The 26,619-nt window shown below is 40.6% G+C and overlaps 1 long non-coding RNA gene across 1 annotated transcript; it reads left to right on the forward strand.

Annotated features, from left to right (window-relative positions):
• Positions 1–281: 281 nt before the first annotated feature.
• LOC133364156 (uncharacterized) lies at positions 282–14,727 on the forward strand. Its single transcript, XR_009757851.1, has 3 exons — positions 282–420; positions 6,671–6,841; positions 13,180–14,727. It is a non-coding gene; the product is annotated as an uncharacterized LOC133364156 (long non-coding RNA).
• The last annotated feature ends 11,892 nt before the right edge of the window (positions 14,728–26,619 follow it).

Below are 26,619 nucleotides of genomic sequence, written 5' to 3' on the forward strand. Positions count from 1 at the left end.
TTATGCATAAGTGGCCAGCTCACCTTCTTGATCAGCCAGAGGCAACAGTCAAAATAGAATTGCCCTTAGCTGACTCACAGGTAACCTGGACCACTTGCCATCCAGATCCGAGGGATCAAATTGGATTCAGATTTTTGTAAGCGTCTTTCATGCAGCTGTCCCCCCCAGCTGTTCTCTATCAAGTCATGTGAAAAGAAACTGCATTCAAGAACAGAGAAACTTTCAGTGCAATTCTCAAAGGTGGGTGGTGGGGGGGAGGTTTTTTATGAGCTTACTTGCTTTCGAGGTGGCAAAGGGGTGTTTGTGAAGGGTCTTTTCCTTCATTCTACAAACCATCTCTCCAGTAGTCTACAGTCAGCAATCTTCCTGGATGCCCAAGTTTCCTGGAAAAAAACAAGACATCCTCTGCTGAGCTTTCATGTAAGTTCAGAAGGCAGGAATGCTTCCTACCATATGCCTGATCACTATTCATTGCTGTTCATTTTTTAAAAAAATGAAGCATTTTTACTTTTGAAGAAATCAGTGCAGATTTTTTTAAAAAAAAAAGATAAAAGGACAGAAGTCTTTTAAAAACAAAATCAGCAAATGCACCAATTTCAGGTGCTCAATAGCCACTACTGCTCGACTTTCCACACTTCAGTTAAAACTCAGAGAAGGGTGTCATGAGGTCATTCCTCTCATGGGACTTTTGAAGACAGGGAGTGCAGGCAGCTAAGGGATATTGCAAAGTGTTTATGTGTTTAAGAGGGCCAGGGGAAACACACATACACGCAACTCCCATGACCCCTCACAATGATAAAGTAAGCTCAATCGTGCACCCACAGAAAATATAAAGAAATTCTAAATGGTCCCAAGAAAAGAAGCCAAAAACAGAAACCTCTTTTACAGCTGAAGAAAACTTTTGAAAAATTGAAGGGCAGGTTTTGGCACAGCACCAGTTTTCATGGACTGTAACCAATAAGGTGCCTTTTCTGACTCTATGTCAATGCACCATTGGGTAGTTCTGTGTACAATCCTCTATCATGCTGCTTTTTTTGTGATCAACCTCACATTCTTGGAATGATTCTGATACTTAAGTACGTTGATGTGCTACTGATTTTAAAATGGAATTTGTACTATTGGAGGAGAGGGAGGGAGTGAAACAAGTTAGAGTGCTTAAAAAGAAAAAAAATACAATCCAAGTTGGAGTGTTGGTTTCATCTAATGAATACTCAATTTCAGTTCCCAGCCTGGAGAACTTGGCATCTGATTCATCATACTTTAATTGGCTTTAAATCTATGTGCTTTGTTTTAATTTAATTTATGTAATTTGTCCTCGGGAAACAAAAGAGAAAAAGCCCAAGACTGTCACATATCCAATAAAGTAATATGCCCTGCAGCATGAGCTGCATTATTAACCTGATTTAAGTTACATAATTTTATATGATGCTTTTCTGACACTTGGTTCATGGTATTTCCATAAAGTATCATTCTGAGTGTGGTTGCTTGAAGGAAACCATAGAGTCCTCCAAACCTTGAGGAAATTTCATGTCAATGATAAATGATAATAGGACAGTCTGATTTCCATTTTAAAATGTTCAGTTTTATGCTGAGTCATGCCATTGGTCCAACTAGCTCAGTATTGTCACAGCTGACTAGTAGCAACTCTACAAGATTCCAGACAAGGTTCTCTTCCAGCCCTATCTGGAGATGCTGGGGATTGAACTTGGGACCTTCTATATGCAAAGGGGATGCTCTGCCACAGTCTGTCCCCCAATGTGAGGGAGAGGAAAATGGCATTATAACAAGATATCACATGAGAGTGTGTGTGTGTGTGTGTAATAAGGGCACAATCCAGCCAGGTTAAACTGATCCAGGAAAGGCCCATGGCTTTGTGAATGAATGTGTTCACATTTAGTCTGTTGAACCCAAGTTAATTATCTCAGGAAGCAGAGCTAGGTTAAACCTATAGCTTCAGCCATTGGATGGGAGGTGAATGCTGTTCTTAAAATACTTGGAAGAAACAAATCACCACGAACAGATGGCATACCAGTAGAGTTGCTACAAGTTACTGAGACTGAATCTGTCCAAATGTTGACAAAAACTTGTAAACAAATATGGAAAACTAATCAATGGCCCACAGACTGGAAGCATTCAATATACATCCCAATTTCAAAGAAAGGAGATCCAAGGGAATGCAGTAATTATTGAACTATTGCTTAATATCCCATACAAGTCAAGTAATGCCCAAGATTCTACAACAAAGGCTCTTGCCATATATCCAGAGCTTGGAAAAGTTACTTTTTAAAACTACAACTCCCATCAGCCCCAGCCAGCATCCCGTTGGCTGGGGCTGATGGGAGTTGTAGTTCAAAAAAGTAACTTTTCCAAGCTCTGCATATATGGAGCAAGAAATGACAGATGTTCAAGCTGGATTTAGAAAAGGAAGAGGCACCAGAGAACATATTGCAAACATATGTTGGATAATGGAACAAACCAAGGAATTTCAGCAGAAAACCACCCTGTGCTTTATAGACTACAGCAAAGCCTTTGATTGTGTAGATCATTAAAAACTATGGAATGCTTTAAAAGAAATGGGGTGCCACAGCAACTGATTGTCCTGATACCCAACCTATACTTTGGACAAGAGGCTAGCGTACGGACAGAACATGGAGAAACCAATTAGTTCCCAGTCGGAAAGGGTGTGAGACAGGGGTACATTTTATCACCCTATTTGTTTAATCTATATGCAGAACATATCCTACGGAAAGCAGGATTGGACCAAGATGGTGTGAAAATTGAACGGAGAAATATCAGTAATTTAAGATATGCAGACGATACCATACTACTAGCAGAAACCAGTAATGATATGAAACGAATGCTGTTGAAAGTTAAAGAGGAAAGCAAAAAAGCAGAACTACAGCTGAATGTCAAGAAGACCAATGCAATGACAACAGAAGATTTTAAAGTCCACAATGAGGACACTGAACTTGTCAAGCATTATCAATACCTTGGCACAGTCATTAACCAAAATGGAGACAATAGTCAAGAAATCAGAAGAAGGCTAGGACTCGTGAGGGCAGCTATGAGAGAACTAGAAAAGGTCCTCAAATGTAAAGATGTATCACTAAACAAAATGTAAAGATGTATCACTAAACACTAAAGTCAGGATCATTCAGGCCATGGTATTCCTGATCTCTATGTATGGATGTGAAAGTTGGACCATGTAAAAAGCGAATAAGAGAAATATAAACTCATTTGAAATGTGGTGTTGGAGGAGAGCTTTGCGCATACCAGTGACTGCGAAAAAGACAAATAATTGGCTGTTAGAACAAATTAAACCAGAACTGTCACTAGAAGCTAAAATGATGAAACTGAAATTATACTCTGCACACTTAATGAGAAGACATGATTCATTAGAAAAGACAATAATGCTGGGGAAAACAGAAAGGAGTAGAAAAAGAAGACCAAACAAGAGATGGAATGATTCCATAAAGGAAGCCACAGACCTGAACTTACAAGATTTGAACAGGGTGGTTTGTAACAGATGCTCTTGGAGGTTGCTGATTCATAGGGTTGCTATAAGTTGTAATCAACTTAAAGGCACATAACAAGAACATTCACTAAAAAACCTTGTGGTTTAAGAATGTACCTATAGCCCACAGATATTTCTATCAAACTTTAAAAAGCAGGGAAATTGGGCAGCTATAGTGAATGCGCCAGGGGAGCAGGAGACCTGACCTCCCCTCTGAGATATTGGACTGCCCAACAAATTGGTCAAAATGCAAACACCATTTGGGTTGGTCTTTCACAGTCCAATCCACTTCCTGCGTAGCTTGGATTCACTATAGCTGCCCAATTTCCCTGCTTTTTAAAGTTTGATAGAAATATCTGTGGGCTATAGGTACATTCTTAAACGGCAAAGTTTTTTGCCTATTAGTGAATTTCTCTGCTTTTTAATCTGGAGGTAAGAAATGCGATCCTGTGCAAGCTGTCTGAGAATGGATTGATCATTTGCATGCTTATTGAGTTCAGTGGGATTTACTCCCATGCAATCATGATTAGGATAGGTAAAACTGACCGGGGGGGAGGGAGGGATGGCCGGAGTGGGCAGGGAAGGAGGAAGAAGGAAGAGGAGAGGGGAGGAGGGGAAAGCCAGGTCTGATCATCTGCATGCTTATTGAGTTCAATGGGATTTACTCTGATGTAATCATGATTAGGATAGGTAAATGACCATGGGGGAGGAGCAGGGGGAAAGGGAAGGAGAAAGGGGGGAGAGGGGAGGGGGGAGGGGATTGGAGGGTGAGGGCAAAGGAAGGGGCAGGGGAGGGCAGGTTTAATCATTTGCATGCTTATTGAGTTCAATGGTATTTACTCCCATGCAATCATGCTTTAGATAGGTAAAACTGACCATAGGGAGGAGGGGGAGGGGGAAGGAGAGGATTGAAGGGGGAGGGTAGGGAAGGGGCAAGAGGGAGGGGATAGGAGGGAGGAGAAGGGAGGGTGGGTTTGACCAGTTGCATACTTTTTGAGTTCAGTGGGATTTATTTCTGTGCAATCATGTTTGAAAATGGAAATGGACTGCCTTCAAGTCGACCCCAACTTATGGCGACCCTATGAATAGGGTTTACATGGTAAATGGTATTCAGAGGTGGTTTCACCATTGCCTTCCTCTGAGGCTGAGAGACAGTGACTGGCCCAAGGTCACCCAGTGAGCTTCATAGCTGTGTGGGGATTCGAACCCTGGCCTCCCAGGTAATAGTCCAACACTGACCTGGGGGAGGAGCAGGGAGGGTAGGGGGAGGGGAAGAGATTGGGTGGGTGGGCACTGGGCAGAAGGAAAGCCCCTTTCCTTTCCAAAAGGAAAACAGTGTGAACAGTTGCTTTTCAGCATTTCCCCCACCTTTTTATTCTACAGCAGGCACATGTAGCCTGCCACCCAAATTTAAACTAAAGCTGTGCCTGGCCACATCCACACCAGGTCTTTATTTCACTTTGGACAGTCATGGCTTCTCTCAAAGAATCCTGGGAAGTATAGTTCGTGAAGGGTGCTGAGAATTGCTGAGATGATCAGACCTGGCTTACCCCTCCTCCCCTCTCCTCTTCCTTCTTCCCTGCCCACTCCAGCCATCCCTCCCTCCCCCCTGGTCAGTTTTACCTATCCTAATCATGATTGCATGGGAGTAAATCCCACTGAACTCAATAAGCATGCAAATGATCACAGACCTTCATTCAGAGTGGGTGACTGTTAAACCAGTCTGGCAGCTGGAGCTCTGTCAGTGGAATAGGAATCTCCTCTCAGCACCCTTCACAAACTACACTTCCCAGGATTCTTTGGGGGAAGCCATAACTGTCTAAAGTGAAATAAAGGTCAGGTGTGGGTGTGGCTCCCTGATTAGCCAAGCCAAGCAGCTGTGAGTCTGGCTCTTAGAACACTGACAGTTGGTTCTTACTGAGCATGCCCGACACTATCATAGGGTTCCAGCAAATATTTCTTAAATTAATTAAAAATCAGCCAGGCATTTTTTAAACTTTTAAACTGCAGAAGTTGAAGGTCAGAGTATGGGGCAAGGTCAGTATTAGGATTACAGGTACTTTGTGAACATGGCTGATTTTTAATGAATTTCAACATGTTATGAGAACTCAGAAAAAAAAGTCCAAAAGGCATCTGGGATTTCTCTCTCTCTCTTTAGATTTTGAACTCTTAATTCTTTCTGATTGTTTTGTGTATCGCCATGAAAATTGAGAGGGTTGTTATGCAAGCTTTTCTGAGTTCAGGACTATAAGTTTTGTAAGGTTTTCTCTTGAAATGAGCTTATGGGAAGCATCAGAATGGCATGTGGGGTATTTTCAATTTAACATTGTGGAATGTGAAAAATCCAGGGGGGCTATAGTATACAGCCACTATTGTGGCTGTATAATCATGCCCTAGCATGGTTCATACCCAAACATGGGCCAGTTTGGAAAAAGGGGAAGGGGTCATTCAGAGATCTTGGAAAAGTTGCTTTTTTGAACTACAACTCCCATTAGCCCCAGCCAGCATGGCCACTGGATTGGGCTGATGCGAGTTGTAGTTCAAAAAAAGTAACTTTTCCAAGCTCTGGTCATTCTGCCTTTGAGTGAGACCAATTAATACTGTAAAACAGGGATGGGGACCCTGTGGCCTTCCAGACATTGCTAGAATGCAGTTTGCATCATCCCTTGCATTGTCCCCCCACACTGACTGTGGCTGATGGGAGTTGGAATCCATCAACTGCTGGAGGGCCACAGGGTTCCCAACCCTGCTGTAAAAAAAGAAAAAAGTTATACATCGATGTGCTGTCAGCATAATGAATCATTGACTCATTTTTTAATATCTTGCAGTGTAAATAGTTTTGTGATTCTTCTGGCATAGTATTTTCTTTTATAAAACAGGTGTCATTAATCTCAAGTGTCGTAGCAAACTGTAATCTCCTCCTGCCACCCTGTGTGCTCAGTGACTGTGTAGGAGGAGGATGCCTGCTGTCTTGTTTATCTATTTGGAATACACACCGACAGTACAGTGCTTTTAAAATAATGCCTATCTTCCTGCTACCTGTTTACTTTAAGAAAAATATTTCTCCTTATGATTGCTGCTGCTGCTGCACTCTGCTTCCAGTTCATTCTCTAACCCTTATTGTCCCTCTTTCCCTTTTCTTCCTGCGTCTCTCAGCAAGTAACCATCAGGAGAGCTGTCGAGCGACTTTAGTGTGGAAGAAACTGCTAATGTTTAGAAACCAGGAGACACACGATGCCATTTCACTGCTGAAGCTAAGCAGATGGAGACCAACTGGGAACCATGTGTAAACTGCTCTTAGTTCTTCAGAGGAAGAACAAGGCAGAGGTAAAAAAATAATAGCCCTATATATGATGGTTGTCTTGGGGGCTGCTTGGTTGAGAATGGCTGCTCAGCCTTCTAATTGAGCCCAGGTGGCAAAGAAAGTCCTGTCTTCCCAACACCCCAGGAAGAAACAGCTTCAATGTTCTCACCCCACTTCGAACTCCAGCCCTTCACAGAAACCAACAAATAACACAATCCTGTAACCCTAGAACAGAGAATGTGACAAATGTAGCACACCGGCTGAAGAGAAAAATTTGGAAGTTTCTAAATTGTTGGCCTATGGTTGGCAAACTGAGGCCTGTTGGTAGAGTGCAGCCTGATCTAAAGTGGGTTGTACCAGCAACAGCTTCATCCTTTTATTTTTTTAGTTTGGGAGGCAGGTTAAGAAAAGGGGAGGGAGAGAAGTGGATGCAGAAGACAAAATGTGGATGTGGAGAAAATAAGAATAAGAAAAAAGAGAAAAGAGAAAGGAAGAAGCCAAACACAGGCCCCATCTGCACTATGCATTTAAAGCAATATTATATTACTTTAAAGAGTCATGGTTTCCCCGAATGAATCTTGAGAAGTGTAGCTTCTGAAAGGTGCTGAGAGTTGTTAAGAGACTCCCCGTTCCCCTGACTAGGATTGCCAGGTCTCCGGTTTTCACCCAGAGACTCTAGGTTTTTGGAGTCCTTTCTGGGTCTTAATCTCTGGACTCTCATTTTTTTTTAGAAAATTAAGTTTCTAGGTGGTCTGGTTCAAGAGATATACACCAAAACATCAGCCACTCCCTGATAACGTCTGTTAAATGAGCTGGAGCTGGCTGCTCTAAATCTGCCCTGTAAATTTTGTAGCTAATAAGTGAAGTCAGATTTGTGATTGACAGGGTATTTGTTGACTTCCAGGCAGTACCTAAATCGCATAGCAAGGCCAGAAGTTTTTTCCTACTTATCTGAACATCTCATAAACTGAGTAAGATATAGCTTTCAGTCTTTCTCTCTCTCTCTTGTATGCAGGAGTCAAACAAGTTTAAATTTTCCTGGGCTGTTGAAGAGGGCAGTGTTTTGAAAACCTTCCCAATATGAAGCTTTAATCCAATACTCACATTTTTGGGAGTAAACTGCAATGCTAATCTCACATACCCAGAGTAAACCACATTGAATTCAACAGGACTTATTTTTGAGTAGACATGGTTAGGATTGTGCTATAAATTAATGGGACTTTTGAGTGAACATAGCAAAGAATTGTGTTTGTGCTGTAAATCTTTCTCTCCCTCTACAGTCCTATTTTTTTAAAGCAATTAGGGAGGGCTTACTTAGGTATCAAAGCTTTTATTATGTAGGAAACTAACACTGATTTTATTTTTTAAAAATATGTTCTGCAATGACCAACTGGTTTTGACAGTAAACTATTATATGTATTTTTACATCTCCAGTGTGTGTGCGTGTCTATGGAGTCTTTCCAACAAACTGTGTGAGGTAGAGTTGCCGACTGGAAACAAATAAATCCCTTGAAAATCCAATAACCATAAAAACAAGTATAAACAGTTGCAAAACAGCTTAAAGTAGTATGATTCTGAATTTTGGATTGGGTGAATGAAGTCCTTATCACTTGAGGTTGTAGTTCTCTACACACTTCTCTGTTTGAGTAAGCCCCATGGAATACATTGGAATTTGCTTCTGAGTAAACAAACATAGGATTGCACTATAAATATTTTTACAGTGTGTATAAATAATAAACATCTTTTACAGTCATGGCTATATAAATATTTCTTCATACCAGGTCACGATAAGTATTTCATTTTACAGTATGGTTGTACAGTATTACTTCCTCTACATTTTAAGTGTACCCTTCTTCCTTGCGGTTGCCATGGTTCCCCTCTGTTGTTTTGATCCTGAGGAGCAGATTAGGCTGAGAGATTGTGAGTAGCCCATGGTCACCCAGTAAACTTTATACCTCATTTCCATTTTTAAAAATTAATTAAAACATTTACATGCAGGCAAAGTTTATTAAGTAGATCCACACAATACGTTGAAAGCACATCCAACTCACATTTAAAGCTCATGACTTCCCCTAAAGAATCCTGGGAAGTGTAGTTTCCCCTTCACAGTTATTGTTCCCACCACGCTTAACAAACTACAGTGCCCATGAGCCTATGGTGGGATTCATGTACATCAAATGTGTCTTTAATGTGCTTTAAATGAATGGTGTGGATCTGCCCTAGGTATGATGTGCATTCATTAGTGAATTGAAAAGAACAATATTAAAAGATACTTTTTTAAACAGAGGAAGGGTTGTAGCACAGTGGTAGGGCATATGCTTTGCATGAAAAGGTACTAAATTCAATCTCTGGAAAAGACTATTGCCTGGAATCCTGGAGAGCCAAAGCTAGTCCATGTAATCAGTACTGAGCTAGATGGTACCAAGTGGTCTGAGTTGGTATAAGGCAGATTCCTTTGTTCCTAAAAATGAAAAGACACCCAAGGGCCACAGTGATGCCAAAATCTATTTATGTATTTTATTTACAATAGTTATATACTGCTTTATTGTAAAAAATCTCAAAGCAGTTTACAGAAGGAATTAAACAATAAAATTATTGGCAAAAACAGTTAAAGACAGGTATTTAAAAACATTCAAAATAATAAAACCAACAATGAATTAAAAACAGATAAAAAACACAATAACTTCTATATGCCTGGGAACGCTTGCCTAAACAAAAATGTTTTTAGCAGATGCCTAAAAGAGTACAATGAAGGCACCTACTAATGTCAATAGGCAGAGAGTTCCAAAGTGTAGGTGCTGCCACACTAAAGGACTGATTTCTTACAAGAGCAGAACAAGAACTATGGAAAGCACACCTTGAACTTGGCCTGGTAGCAAATCAGCAACCAGTGTAGATTTCAGAGCAGAAGTATTGTGTGCTGATAGAGTCCCACTCATATCAGCAATTGTGCCTCAGCATTCTGCACTAACTGCAGCACCCGGGTCAGGTTGTGCTTCTTGGGGATTTCTGTGACCTTGGCTGACTGGCTGCCAGGATTTTTTTTAGTTTTGGTTTTCGGTTATGAATCCTGACTGGTTGTGGGATGCTGAGTTTTCTGTATTACTCATAGGAATCTTGTTGTGGTTGGTATGGTATTGCATTTAGGAAATCATCACTGTCTTTTGTTTTTGTTTTTCTGTTTGCATTTCATTTACCTTTAACCTCACTCCCTTTCAGCCATAGAAGCAACAACAGTGGTTCCATGCACTCAGCTCAACCACCTTAAACCCACTGATGATGCACCTTGTTGTTTGCATGAGGGTTTGTTTCTTGCTCAAGAGTGGTAAAAGAGAATTCACATACTGGGAAGTGGGGCTGCAATTGTTGTTCCCAAGCTGCTGCCTGTGAAGGTAGACCAAGCCAAACAACTGTGGTTGATGCTTAATATATCGTGCTTAATGACATCACTAAGGCCCACCCCTGAAATCTCAGGGTTTGGGATGCTTCTGACCTGGCAACCCTACCTCTCACGGAGGTACCGTTTTCAGAGTTCCTTGGAAAGAGGGACTGATTGTTAAACTACACTGGAAATTGTAGCTCTGTGAGGGAAATAGGGGTCTCCTAACAACTCTCATTACCCTTAACACACTACAATTCCCTGAATTCTTTGGGGGAAGCCATATATTTATTTAATACATTTATACCCCACCTTCCTTTTCATGATAGAAACCCAAGGCAGCGTACATATGGTTCCCAAGCGGTCTCCCATCCAGGCACTGACCAGAGCTGACCCTGCTTAGCTTCAGCAGGGAGCTGGCCTTATGTGCCAATTTACCATTTTGAATTTACCATTTCTGGGCAAGGTCATTGAGCGAGTGGTGGCCAACCAGTTGTCAGCACACTTGGATGAAACGGATTATTTGGATCCATACCAATCGGGTTTCAGGACTGGTCACAGAACTGAAACAGCCTTGGTCGCTCTGGTTGATGATTTGAGGAGGGCATTAGATAGGGGAGAATACACCTTTCTTGTCCTCCTCGATCTCTCAGCGGCTTTTGATACTGTCGACCACAGTATCCTTTTGCTTCGCCTGGAGGAATTGGGAATTGGAGGCACTGTGTTACAGTGGTTCCATTCCTTTCTCTCTGACAGGTACCAACAGGTAGCGTTGGGGGAGGAGGTGTCAGACCCTTGGCCTCTCAATTGTGGTGTGCCACAGGGCTCTATCCTCTCTCCCATGCTATTTAACATCTATATGAAGCCGCTGGGGGCAATCATCAGGAGATTTGGGCTGCAGTGTCATCAATATGCGGATGACACTCAGCTCTATCTCTCATTTAAATCTTCACCAGAGTTGGCTGTGGAGACCTTGTCCAAGTGCCTGGAATCCGTGAGTGGATGGATGGGAAGGAACAAGCTGAAGTTGAACCCTGATAAGACCGAGGTACTACTTGTGGGGGACAAGAGAAGGTTGGGCAACTTTGACCTGAAGTTCAATGGGGTGAGTCTACCCCTAAAGGACCAGGTCCGCAGCCTTGGGGTTGTGCTTGATTCCAGGCTGTCCATGGAGGCTCAGATTTCGGCAGTGAGCCGGGCAGCCTGGTACCAACTACACCTCATACGAAGGCTGCAACCCTACCTTCCTGTTCATCAGCTCCCACTAGTGGTACACGCCCTGGTCACCTCTCGTTTGGACTACTGTAATGCGCTCTACGTGGGGTTACCCTTGAAAACGGTCCGGAAATTACAACTGATACAAAATGCGGCGGCTCGACTACTTACGAATAGTCGCCACCGAGATCACATCACACCAGTGTTGTTCGACCTACACTGGCTTCCAGTTGTTTTCCGAGCCCAATTCAAGGTGTTGGTATTGACCTTTAAATCCCTACACGGTTTCGGCCCAGTTTATCTCATGGAGCGCCTTAAACGCCACCAATTATGCCTCCCGACAAGATCGGCCACACAGGGCCTTCTCTCAATCCCGCCAACAAAAACAGCCAGATTGGCGGGTACAAGAGAGAGGGCATTCTCAGTGGCGGCCCCCACTCTTTGGAACTCCCTCCCACAAGATCTCCGGCACGCCTCTTCCCTAAATGTATTTCGGAAAACCTTAAAGACCTGGCTCTTTCAGCAGGCCTTCGGGGTATCCGGGGAGGGTTAATTGTTATAACTGTAATGCCTCCTGCCCAGTTTTAATATTGTTGTTGCAGATGTATTGTTTTTATATTGTATTATTGTATTTTATTAATTGTATTTTAACAATGTTGTAAGTCGCCTAGAGTGGCCATTGGCCAGATAGGCGACAAAGAAATTAAATTTATTATTATTATTATTATTATTATTCAGACCACAGCCTGGGACCATCACTGATTAAAGTGGTATAATACTGCTTTAAATGTATAGCGAGGCCATAATACCAAACAGAAGTCACAGCACATCTCTCTCTCTCTCTCTCTCTCTCTCTCTCTCTCTCTCTTACACACACACACCCCAGCGTAATCCCAGTTGTACAATTTACATAACCAGCATACTGGACATTGTTCAGCTAAGTGGATATCAAATGCAGCTCTAGGGACACTTCTGGCTCCAAACGTATTGTGCCTATTGTGTGTCTCCTGCATTCTGCATAATGTTTATGCCTTGCACCTGGTCCACATTCACACAATACATTTATTCCACTATTATTCCATTTTAAACAGTCATGGCTTCCCCCAAAGAATCTTGGGAAGTGCAGTTTGTGAAGGGTGCTGACAGTTGTTAGGAGGCTGCTGTTCTCCTCTGACAGCTATAGTTTCCAGAGTGGTTTAACAATCAATCCCTCTTCCCAGGGAACTCTGGGAATTTTACCTCTATGAGGGGAACAGGGGTATCCTAACAACTCTCAGCACCCTTCACAAACTACACTTCCCAGGATTCCTTGGGGGGGGGAAGCCATGACTGTTTAAAGTGGAACAATAGTGGAATAAATGTACAGTGTGAATGCAGTCATGGTCATGCCCAGGTAGGGAACAGAAAATGTCACTAGAGTTTTACTGAGCATGTGCAATAGTGGCCTCTGGGGTGGAGCCCTCCTGCTGTCATTGGTATTGGCCTCTTGACATTTTCTCCTGCAGCTTATCTTGAAGGCATTGAGGTGAGGCAGGGTGGTGGCAAGATTAAGCTGGCACAGATGCATTAGTGGAGCCAATTCAATCCCCCCCCCCATGGATGCATCCCTGCAGCCCTAAACTCACCGTCACCCTGTCCCATGGCAACACTGTTGAGGTTAGCTGCAGGAGGCTACTGTGTTTGTGACCTCCTTGCAGCAGGTGGAAAGCTAGTGACATGCTCTTGCTGATCAACATAATCCTTACTGGGTTCTGTGCTTGTTTCTAGGTACTGAATGAGAGGTACATATGCATTCAACATGGTGAGCAAATCTTCCAACTGGCTTTGTCGATCTGTAAATGCTAAAGGAAGCAAGAGAAAGAAGAAGAATTAAAATTGGCTTCCTTGTTTTAGGTCAGGGCTAAAGATGGGTCTTTGGTCAGAGAAGGTTGAAAATAATTGTTGTGACCTTTCTTTGTTTTGTGTTTTGTTCACTTCCAAGCCATACATCTACACTGCATAATTTCATTTCTCACCAGAACTTAAAACTCACTCCCCCCTGGCATCTCCTGCAATGTTTACTTAAAATAATAGAATTAGGAGAATTAGATGGACAAAAAAACCCTGCAAAATTCTTCAGATCTTATTGAAATGTTTCCTCCCTCATAATTTCCATGGGTTTTCTTTGGGCAAAATTCAGATGCCAAGTTGACACACCTGTGGGAAATGTTGCATATCTTGAAATTGTTCTCCCCCCCCAAAAAAAACAATAGTGACTGGTAAGGGAGGACTAATACCTTAAGATATTATTTGACCACTGATAACATTCAGAGTTAAAGGTTCATTTGAACAAGCTCTGTAAAGATTATGGAGTGGAGGGACATAAACACATGATTCAATTTAACGGATGGTTACTTTTTTTTACTTTGCTACCTCTCTAGTATATTACCCATACCTTTAAGTTGATATACTTTGTCTCCACTGTGTTATTTAGTCACCTATAGCAACATCAAGTAGGGCTTCAAACATTAATCAGTATAACTGGTAATTAACAGTAATAAGTGACAATAAGTGAGGGCAAATTTTAACCAGGGAGACTGGTTAAGGCATGCTTTTTACAGGTTGTTTGGTGCTAGTCTGGCATTTTAACAGGGAATGAAAAGAAACTGAGGTCAGTCCTTTTGTTGTGGGCCAGCTGTCCTTATAGAATAGCGATTAGAGATAGGTTTTTCCATCAGAGTTTTACATGTTTTAAGAAAAACCCTCAGAGTTTAAAGAGGCCACTTGTTTCATTTTTTCCCCTCCTCCAGTTTGACTGCACATTTTTTCCATTCAGTTTTGGGAAGTCAGGCAAGGTCCCAAGCTTGTACCATAAACAGAGATAAACATTCCATATATGGCTATTCCTACTTCAGTCCATTTTATGGCTTTTCCTGTTGCCAACTGAAGCCTGACTGATGTCTCTAATACTAGAATGACATAGCTCTGTGTGAATATAGAGATAGCCAGAGTGATAAGTGTGAGAAATTCCCAGGGTAACGTGTCATTTGTTCTTCATAATGTGTCATTCCCTGTCATTTGTACTTCATTCATCCTATAAAAGGTGTGTGTTAAGACCCCTAATATACAAGACTTTTTGGATATGGCCCCTCACCTTTCAGTAGGCCAGTCCTTTGAACATGGACTGTTTTGACAATTACTGCTGGAAAGTTCAAGGCTTGCTTTGCCTTGGAACTTAGTAGGCAAGGAAGTATTCATTCTTTTCCAGTTTTGGATACTTTGATTTTACAGGATGTCTGGTCTTATATGATTATATCATTATATAACAGTATGCTTAAAAGCTTGAAAAATGCTAACAAATGTTTAACTGAACAGCCTTTGGGTAACAGCTTGACATATTTCATTATTTTGCTTTATCTTGAGAATTTAACTCTGTTTACTGGCTAGAGCCAGGAATGTTTGTTACCTATGTAACTAAGAATTAAATGTATATGCTATAAACATTATTAAATATTCTGCTGTGAGAACCCCATTATTTTGCTGATATATCCCTAGTTGTAAGAGAATCTTTGGATTTTTCCTCTTTTGATTTGCCCCTGTGAATATCTCCTATGTTCAGAAACAGTGTGTGCTTAGGTTAGCACAGTTTTTGGCAAGCAGAGCTCTGAAGGGCCACAAGGTTAAAAGGGAACTCATGTGAACCCTTGATCCTGTGCATTCATTAGGATAAGGTAGTCCAGACTATTTCACTATTATCAGCCACATTTTAATTGCTACAAAATTGAGAAACAATATAACAGTACCATTGAAAATGTCGTTGGTTAAAAACTTAATGGCAAAGATCACAGAGAACATTAAGTTATGAAACAGCAGGCAAAAACCCAGCATTTTTATGATAACTGAGCATTAATTATTTGGATTAGATAACTGCTGTATTTTATTCAAACTCATCTAAAATCACATTCATGAGTTTATTATTATGGTTAACGATTGTATTTATAAACTTGGACTATAATGAACTTAATTATATTTGCATTATCTTTTTAGTGTATTTGGCGCTATTGTTTGTTATTTTAAAGTGTACTAATTTGGAATTAATCTGAATAAGGAAATGATATTGAGTGGCATATATCTTTTTTTCTTTTTTTAAAACTTGAGTAGCATATAGGTGCAGTCAGGTTTTTGAATACTAAGTTTAACTGACTGTATAACTAATATCAGTTCTTCCTGATATATGATATATGAAATAATTGACTCATTGTTCTCATTGATTTCATATATAGGTGGAATGCAAGCATAATTACATTAAATATGTATATATTAAATTATTTTATATAATGAAATTAAAAAGAAACTATTGAATATTACCTTTCCACCTAACAACTAGCTTTGGGTTTTCTATATTAAATTATCTAATGCAGTGGTTCCCAACCTGGGGGCCGGGACCCCCGGGGGCCCGCGAAGTAATCCAAAGGGGGCCGTGAACAGTAAAGAAATGAATTATTTATTAATTTTTTAAAAAAAGTCTTCACTCCTTCTACACTGTCTGATTTCCACTGCCGCTGCAGATGACACCTCCCCCTAGCTCCAAACGAGAGGGGAGGCCTTTTGCTGAAGCTCCAGAGCATCTTTCAGGCTCACTAAGGGCAGGCATCTGCCTATAAAATACATGGCAGATGCCAAAGCAGGCTGAGGGTGGAGCTAGCAGGAAGAAGAGGGGATTACTATCACTGATTCCCGTCTCCTTGCACTGCCGCTTCTGGCAACGCTCTTACTTAGAATGAGAGGAGAGGGCTTTTTGTGAAGCAAAAAGAAGCAAGGCTGCAAAGAAAGGCTGCTTTCCCCCTTCCTTCCTGGCAGCTAGCCTGCCTCCCTGGGGGGTGGGGGTCACAAAAATATTTCAGCTTATAAAGGGGGTCCCGTGCTCATAAAGGTTGGGAACCACTGATCTAATGGATCCTTCAAAATTGCACCTATACCAAGATTTTGAACATAGGCATATTCATTTTTGTTGATTAATTAGTCATTTGCTAAAATGTAGATGGTTGATCATATAATAATATTCTTCAACTGACTGACAAATCTAACCCTTCATTCTGATCCACAGATCCATGATAGCCATATGTTGAATTTACAGGTGGAGGAAGTGTATCGATTTCAATGGATGGGAATGGTCTACATGTGCGATGTGTATGTATACACATCAGTTTTCCCCATAAAATTAGTGAGGAGGCTGTTACAGACTGGGTAGCTCTGTGGTGTATCAAAACTCTCATATTTGGAATAGGCTGCCAAACCTTTGCTTGAAAACACAAACATGGCTTGGGTTTAAGGATCTTGAATCAAATACCTGATCAAGCCTAAGTATTTTCCCTCTCTCATTTTCTGTGCCTCTGTGGTACACACAGAATAGCACCAACTATGATATAAATTGTGGAAATGTTATATGCTTGCATCAGGACACTTCCAGGGAATTTACTGTGTTATCTTAAAATGAAGATTTATTTGATGCTTTTGCCTATTTTGAAAAAGATATAATATTAGAATCTATATAGCTTGGAAAATGGGAAATGTGCGTCTTTATGGAAAAACTTCAAAGGATGTCAAACTTTCCTAAGACAGGCTGTTGTGTTTAGCATTGTCTTCATTTGCTGGTGAGATAATCCCATCACTCCATAATGCTTTACATAAACTCTGTAAAAAGTGGAAATTACCAGGGTGCTATCTAATGACGCACTCTCTGGTTTATTGATTGTATTCTTTTTCTCCTGTCAGTCATGGCTGGCCTTTAGGGAAAATGCATTTGCCATCATCAGGATGACTAAATGGCCAGCACTTGCTAATATAAATGCAGGCACTGCCCTGGAGCTGCCATCAAATCCTGTTAGACTAGCCTGCATATAGACTCACTTAAAAGTTGGAAGTGTGAAAACACATATAGTTAATGCTATAATTCTGATGAAACTGATGTTGAGCAGGCTGCTTTACTTCAAGCCTAATTACCAATAGCACTTATTTAACTGGATAGGATGCCATGATCTTTGCCATGGATAACTGTTCTCCCTTATGCCCATATTTTTCCTTGTTCCTGTTTCATTAAAAATTAAAATAAACTTCCATTGAGACATTAAAATACAACTGGTAAGCCTGTTGCATGCCTCTTAGGTTAAATAGGGCCAAAACTTAATTAGCTTTAAATATAAAGAGATCTGCAATGTAATTTCTGAGTGTGCAAGACAGTATAATAATGCAAGTGCCACATGTGCAACTATTCCTATATTGACTTAGGTTGAGTTTGACCTGACACTGAGTGGAACATAGTGTGTTGGTTATCTTCCCATTCCAGCTTCCACCTCCCATCCCTCCCATCTCCTTCCAACTCATTTCCAGGTGTTGGGAGAGACCTTCCCTGAGTCTCACAAACTCTAGGCATGTGGACCAGAGTTTACCCCGAACTGGGATTCTTTCCCCACCCCTAGATCCTTCAGCCCTGAGATGTGGGTCTAGGACAGGAGTGAGGAACCTGTGGCCCATCAGATATGATTGGAGTTCAACTCCCATCAGCCCCACCTAATGTGGCCAATCAAAAATGATGGGAACCACCATCTTGGTACCTCTAAGTGCTCACCAATATTTTTGCTTGCATCTGTTAGTTTATGACCAACCAAACTCACCTGTTCTTTTTATATCCACCAGTATTAATTGGCATGTGCCAATCTAGGTAACCAGTATAGAGCAAGCAAAAACACTGCAGGCAAAAAACCACACAACTACTTTGCCCTTTATGTAACCAGCTATTTCTACATTGCAACACAACAGTGGATTAGTGGGCACCCTGTCTACAGGCAGGCCTTGGGGGGGCAGAGCAAGCTTATATAGCCCTTGTTGGTTCTGTCCCCAGCTGATGTCAGGAGACATCACGTGTCTGCACATGTGGCCCTGCATGTCCTATCCCCATCTGGACACATCCAGGTCAGGCCAATGGAATGGAATTGTGCATTATAATATGTATTCCTATTATTTATGCATAAATAAATAATAAACTATGTGCCTATAGATTATTTATTTATTTGACTTATTAGTCTCTTATTGCAAAAAAAAAGTCTCCGAGTTACAAAAAAAGTTTACAAGCCAAAAAGGCATAACATAAAAAACAATACATTTCAATAGAACTATTCCAATAATCCATACACAAAACCAACAGAAACAACTTCAGCAGCAAAAATATTTCATACAATAGGCTATCAACCAGCTTATCAGCCCTCCAACCCTAATTTAAGAAACTACCAAAATTTGATAACCCACCCAATGGGTTTTGGACACACACACCTGAAAATCACCCCAAATGCCCCCTCTTCTTTCATAAAACATAAGGGGTGTGTGTGTGTGTGTGTGTGTGTGTGTGTGTGTGTGTGTGTGTGTGTGTGTGTGTGTGTGTGTGTGTGTGTGTGTGTGCATGAATATTCAGCCCCACTTAACAAAAATCAGATTGGGATAAATATGTTTACAGATGTACAAGAAATGCTATGGAGAACTTTTAGCCCAAGGTCAGTTGGTCTATCAGCTGCCTAAATCTGTTCAGTGAAAATAGTTCCTAGATGATGGAATGAAACAACACAATAATGGGTTTCACCTATGGCCTACAGGGGATATATTTTGTGTTACTGAAATACAGTTCACACTTTGAATGTTTAGAGCTGTTAACTGTTGGCCGTAGTCACCTGTATAAACATCAAATAAATTGACAGTTTTTGCAAGTCTTCTTCTCTGTTAATAGGGCTCCATTATGCAGCCACCTGTTGTAACAGATGGAAAAATGAAAGTGCCTTTCCATCTCTATATATTTTGAGTGCACCAATCATTTCTGGCAACTATAAAACCACTTTCACCAGGTATAAGGGTTTTGTTATAAAGATAATAGTTACTACTACAGGTGTAGGCCTCAAAAGACATTTTGCATTCCCCTTCTGGCAATATTTATGATATAAAATGGAAAATTTCCTTATTACTGTTAAGGATGATAGATGGGTCCTAATTGTAGAATTGACAAAGGATGAGAATGAGCATTTCTCTTTTAGTAGATGTTATGCCAAACTCATGACTGTTCCACATAAGATGTAGACAGAATAACATATGTTGATTCACACAGACATGTTCTTTTCCTGATTACTGCAATTACAATGATGAGTCAAATGTGTGAATGGACAGCCACAGATCTGATATTGCAGTTAGAACTTTCATTTAAGCACAGACAAAAGTCCAATTCAGATGTCCTTCAATTCTGTCCATGGAAGGAACTTGGGGCTGTGCACGCCAGCACCGCAAACACAATCCTTGACTGTTGAGTGGGTAAGTCTGAAAAGGGATTGTAGGCACATTCAGCTGAGCAGATTTGAAATGCTCCCTGTAATCAGGAACCCTGCATCATCAGGGTTCCCAATTGTGGGGAGGACTGTGAGCATGGATCCACAGCACCAGTGCCGTAACTAGGCAGGTGCAACAGGTGCACAGGCACAGGGCACAGGACGAAGGGGGCCCTGAAATGGATTTGCTGAAGTGAAAATTATTTATAAACAATTGTTATATCATATTTGTTTTATTATTATTTCCCCCCCAAAAAAAAATTAAGGGGCCCAAAAATAAAACCTTGCACAGGGCACATGAAAAGCTAGTTACGCTACTACACAGCACCTCCATAGATAGACTTTAAAAATGCCAGAATAGGGCTGAGATGCTTTTCAGTGGAGTCACCACATATCTCACTGTGTAAGGTTAACAGCTGTACAGGAATCAAGTGATATTGATACAGAAATCAAGATATGCATTTGTGAACAAATCCTACAGTCATTTCCATTTTTTATCAATGCTCTCATGAGTCTAACAGCAATCATGACATAAGGTCAGAGGTTGAAGAGTCATCGAGTAATATGAATGTTGGAGATTGTGATGGTCCTTATTTCTATGTAAATAATTGTTGTGGATTTATTTCAATGTTTATGGTAAATGAGATTTTCATAGGTTGAGTATTATAAGTAGTGAGAGTTGGGAGGGCAGGATGAGAGTATGGAATGTTGGTGAATGCTGCATGTGATTGGCTGGGTGAATGTGGAATGACTGATATATATTTGAAAGGTTTGATAGTTGACAGTTGGATTGATGTTGGAGGGGGATAGGGTTTGACATCTGGAAGGAGAGGGCTGTAGGGCGTGTGGGTTTGAGGGGATTGTAGAAGTTTATATCAGAGGTTGGAAGTAACTAGTTACAAGTAACGAATTACTTGTAATTCATTACTTTTTTGAGTAATGAGTGGGTAATTCCTTTACATTTTGATTGTAATAGAAGTAGGAGTAATTTTACTACTTTTGTAAGGTAATTGTAACATTTCCAGAATTACTTTTGGGCATTATTTGGAGGGGGGAGCAGGGGAAGTCTTCTGCTCCTCTGATTTATGGATGAAAATCATGTGCCTCAAACTGGGCTTCTGTGCAGTGTCTCTCTTTCCACATGCTCTGTGGATGGGTAGGAGGCGATGAGGGGGGAGGCGGAGAGTGAGACGGGGTGGAGAGTGGTGGTGAAGAATGGAGTGGAGGGGGAAAGGATCCAGAGGTCAAGAACATGGATAAAGGAGGAGAAGGAGACAGTAGCAGAATGGAGATAAAGAACTGTGGAGGTGAAAGATGACAACTTGTGTGTGTGTGTGTGTGTGTGTGTGTGTGTGTGCACTTGGCACACAAAGTGGCCTCCACCACCCTCTCTGGCTACTGTGCTGCATTTGCAATATTTTAACTTTTTTGCATCTCAGGGAAAAATGTTTGCTTGAGTGAGTGTCCTTTAGTTGGTGGCAGGGCAGGGTCCGGGAGGTGGTTAAGTGAGTGAGATTATGCTAGCTGGCTGAGTGGGGGGGTTGCACTTGGTTTGACGTGCAAAGATCTGAGTAGTGGCCTCAGCCTCCCTCCCCACCACCCTTACCAGCAGAGAGACCACCATTGCTATCTTATGGATAACATAATTATTCTACTATCTCTGTATGTGTTTATTTTTAATGTTGTTTTAGGCTACTTAGATGTGCAGCAGCCAAGGCCAGCACCTTGTAGGCATTTTTTAAGTAACTGAAATGTAATTGTTGTGATTATTTTGGAGGAAAAGTAATCAGTTACTTTCAGAGCAATTGTAATTGTAACAGTAATTACTACTGTTTTGGGCCATGTAACTATAACTGTAATTTATTACTTTTTAAAAGTAATCTTCCAAGCTCTGGTTTATATAGAGAGGTTAATATTAATTGACAATACAGTAAAGACTGTTGGAACTGTGCAAGTAAAGAACATATTTAGAAACCACATGCTTGAATACTTGAGATTTAAACAATACTTGAGATTTAAACAATCTTGCTTAAGAAACATCTGTTAAACAAATAAACTTATTTGTTATTTTTAAACACGTCTGGTTTTTAGCCAGCTGTTACAAGAATACAAGGGTGGCAGAACATGAACAAAAAGGGGGAAACAATATCAATGGTGGCAGCAAAGTACCTGAGAAAGTAACTGTAGCAAGTTACAGAAGACCAACCCAGGGCTGTTATCTTTGAGAGCCATAAATATACGCAGGAGGCTTGAGGCTTGACTGAAGACCTGGATGTTTACAACAAGGGCTGGGAAAATAGGCAGAGTCCCTAATAGTGTTTTTATTATAAAAGGTGGTGGAAGAAAAGGGAAACCTCATCTCCCTCTGCTAAAGATGGAGTGTTTGTAGGGTGGTGGCATGAAGAAGACTTCTGACAAAAGTGAGAAAAGAAGTGGAAACTGCTGCAGTTCACATGTTCATCTGGACAGGAATGGAAAATAGCCAAGCGAATACACTTAATATTCATTTACAACATTGTTGCTGTTTTGAAGTCTGCGCAGAATGTGAACCACATTATCATCCAAAGAGAGAGACTGCCATAAAACCATTAAGTCCAGGGTCTAAGATTACCTAACTGCACCACTGGAACATTATAATTAGCTTTTTAAATTTTTCTTCTTTGCAATGAATGGTTTATGTTCAACTAGTGTTGGGATCTTCTTAAAACAAATGAATGGCTATGGTTCTAATAAGCAAAGTTACCAGTATAGTCACAATTACAACAACCATATACGTGTGTCCATGGAAGAGACTGGTATCTTAATTTTCCATGTATCTACAGTCATTACTTTTTCTTGCATAAATCACAGCATGAGGCTACTTTAATTAAGTCTGATAGAGAAAGAAGATGTAGGGGGGTACTGATATCAATTATGTTAACAGGTTACTTTTAGAGAAATGTAATTACACTGTAGACCTTGAAAAACATAACCTCTAGCCCATATTTGAAGAACTGAAGCAAGAGACACCTCCCCCCTACCCGTTGGAATATGTCCTGTATGTAATTCAAATTCTCCAAGCAACCCTGAAACCCTGGAGAACCACTGCCAATGCATTTCCAGACAGGCTGTTTTTGCTGCTGCTGTTATTTTGCACAAAATGTGCTTGTTTATTCTGCACTTTCTAGTCCAATTATTCCATCACTTTTCTAACTACAAAAAGTCTGATAAGAAAGTGACAGAAAATTGCACTAGAAAGTGCAGGATAACAACTGAATGCTGGCAAAGTTGTGTAACCTCCATGTGAACTTATCAGGATGAATGCTCAACAAACAGGTCTCAACACAGAACCTCCATGCACATGTTGTGCAAACATGTCACCATGAATGCTCAATAAAAGTCAACCTGGAAGCTTCCCCTCTCAGTGTCGCCAATACTAAATTAGATGGACCAGTGGCCTGACTCAGTATAAGGCTCCTTCCTATGTGTGTAACATTTTGGTTAGCCTAATAAAGGTATTCCCTTATGTGGATTTTGGGAGTTTTGCTCATTTGCTCTCTTTTAAAAACACAGGAGCCAATTTCAGTGCCAGTCAGATGCTCTGGTAAATAAAGACAGGTTATTGCCCCAATCCATAAAGGGAGATTCAGCTGCAAAAGCAGATTTATGTGTGTGCAACTAACAAAGACGTGCTTCTATGTATCTTGTATTACTCCATTGGATTGGCTGGATGCAGCTCTTAATGTGGATGGGGATGTCCGTTCATTCCCATTTGGGGCTGCTAATAGTTGCCTTGGTTGCTTCCAACTACAACTGAATTATGGCTCATGATTACTCCATCACAGACCACATGCCAATATTGCAATCCCACACATTTTGGAAAATCATTCCACAGAGCACTTTAATAAGATGTTCACATTCCTCCTTTCCATTCTCTCTCTCTCTGTCTCAAAAACGTTCCCTCTCTCTCTTTTACTTTTTGTTGGCTTCTTCTTCAAACCTGTTTCAGGACTGTTGACCCCTTAGGTAACACTGAGTAAAGTTCTGCTCAGCATGTATTCACTGTCATGCATTTCCTTAGCATTCTCTTCCCAGCTTAATCTGCAGGGGACTGACGAGGCATCAGCAATGACTGGCTGGCATTTATAATCTGACAATTTAAGCACTCATCCAGAATAGGACTGTGCTTGTTCTTATTATACACCATGGGACATCTTTAAAATCATATTTCTCCCAGCAACTTTTAATGATGTTTGTCATGTTTCAAAAACATCTGAGCAGATCTTTACAAGTGGCTTTATGCAGTTTTATGATGATTCAGCTACGATGTTTCTGTTATCTTAACAAGGATGTTGTCACACAGGGAGCTGCTGTTCCCACTCCTCATCACCACACACACCTGCTATCATCACTTCAGGATACTGATGTGCAAAAAAAAAGATGAAAACCCTGAGAAATATTGCCAATCTTATCAAACTATTTTTCTTGAAACACTTCAGATGTGTTGAAATTTGCTTTGAATTTCAGTTCAGGCAATATTTCATTGACGGGGGAAGCAAAGGTCCCATCAGCACACCTCCCACCCACCATAGCAGCAACGTGACACTAATTGCCTTTTTAGGTGTCTGATCCCCCATCGACTCTTCAACCTACTATACATATAATTCAATATTTTAAAATTTCATTAATTTGTAACTATACTGTTACAAATGCTGAATTTTTGTACATACCAACCACAAAACAATTCTACAGACTTGGGTTTAACTGCACCAAAGGTGGTAAGAAACAATGATTCAACCAATATATTGACTCAGTTGTCCGAGAGACTCAGCCAGGATATTGACCCAGTAGTTCAAGGAGAAAACATTTCATGAACCCCCCTTCAACTTTGTTTCAATGAATCGCTTTGCAATTCATCAACAGTCCTATTGAACTCAATGGAGTTAGTTCTGATTAGACATGGATAGGATTTGACTGTTAATAACTTATCCCACCCCCCAAAGAATAAGACAGCATGGAATGTCCTTTAAACTTTTGAATCTTCTTTCAAATAAAGCATCTTTGGTTCTTCTCTTAAAAAGAAAGAAATCCAGAAATTTAAAAAACTCCCCCTAGTATTTCAGGTTTAAAAATAGGTTGCATTGAGTGGCACAGTGTGACTTTGTATTTTTAACATACCAGCTTCAAACGTTGCCCTTTCTTTGGAGGGGTATTTAACACTGCACCTCTTCAAAAGTATGAGCTGCTAGAAGAACGATTTGCCTAGCCTGTGAATTTCTGTAGATATTCAACTGCTGCCAACTCTAACGGCAGCCTTCAGTGAGTAGTAAAAGAGGTGACCATGTTTTATGATGGCTGCCATTTTGAATTTCTCAAAATAACCTCAGAAGGGAGAACAGGGTTTTCTGGGAACTAATTAGGGAACAGCCATAGCTCAATGGCAGAGCACATGCTGTGCTGGGAAAAGGTCCCAGGTTCAGTCCCTGACATCTCCAAATAAGGCTGGGAAAAGACCCCTATCTGAAATCCCAGAGAGCCGCTGCAAGTCACTGTAGACAACAGTAAGCTAGATGGACCAATGGTCTGACTCAGCAAAAGATAGCTTCCTACGTTCCTAAAATGGCTCCAATTCATTTTCCCCAAAATAAATCCACCCTCCCCAAATACCAATGAATCAAATGAATCAAGGTGGGTAAAACAGTTGCAAACTGGCTTTTGTTATTTTGGTGCAGCCCTATCCAGTACTCTGTCATATTTTCCACCAAACATGATGGATAAGAGAAAGCAGAGGGTAAAGTGAGGGGGAGCATTATGATAGGCCAGCTTGGCCCACACAAGCAAGAGAGCCAACTATGGGATTAACTCAGAACCTTTATTAGCTTTAATTACATTTCAACTATACAAACTATATTCAACAGTAGAAAACAGAAAATAAGAAAAAAAATCTAAACATTGTAGGGAGTTCAGTGTCTTCAGACTCACAATTGTCTTACAGTACACAACAGTACTGACTATGTAATCAGCTCCCCTCCCTCAGTTGTGGCCATAGATCAGTCCAGAAAGATTTCTGGTGGCTAAGCAGAGCAATCCTTTGCCTATATAATGTAGGGATGGCATCTATGTGTCCACAAATCTGGCCTGATGAATTTGTCCTTTCCTGTCTCTATGTAGGGATTGGGAAGAAATTTAATTCAGTTAGCATTTAACAGCAAACTTACATAATTCACACTTTCTGAAATAATATGTGAGCCAAAACACAGACATCCTTCCAAATTTTCACTTTTCTTAATTTTTCAGTGCAAGTTTTCAGCCAAGTAGTGTGTACAAAAATGCATAAAATAGTGTAAATTGTGCAGAAAAAAATCATCTATTAGTGAAAATAACAAATAAATACATTATATTAGGGAAAACTGCGTTGCAAAAATGTGCACATTAGGCAAAACGGCATACCAACATATATATATATTAGAAGTTTGCACTAAAATGCTGATGAATTTTTATGAGAAAACATTGCAAATGGATGTGGAAATGTGGAGAACTTAAGAGTGGTAAAAAGCTGAGACAAAATGGACCTTTACAGGTTCACCCATCCCTAGCCTACAGCAGCAAGTTTCTTGTGTAGAGCCAGATTCTCTCTCCCTGTCACCATATTTTGTATTACTTTGCTGGGTTTTGCCAAGAATGTTTGTCTCTATTCAAACAAGTAAATCCTTGTCCATGTAAAAGAAGTTGCGGGGTGGTAGTGGAAAACACTAAGAACCTCAGGCAGGGGCTAAGCTAGAAGGCTTATTCTTCCAAAGAATCCTTATATATCCTTTCAAGTAAAATCACTCAGGGGCAATGCAGTCAAATGTTCTTTTTCTTCAAGGAGATCTCCCTTGGGAAC

Source organism: Rhineura floridana, chromosome 9, assembly GCF_030035675.1.
Source record: "Rhineura floridana isolate rRhiFlo1 chromosome 9, rRhiFlo1.hap2, whole genome shotgun sequence".
Lineage (NCBI taxonomy): Eukaryota > Metazoa > Chordata > Lepidosauria > Squamata > Rhineuridae > Rhineura > Rhineura floridana.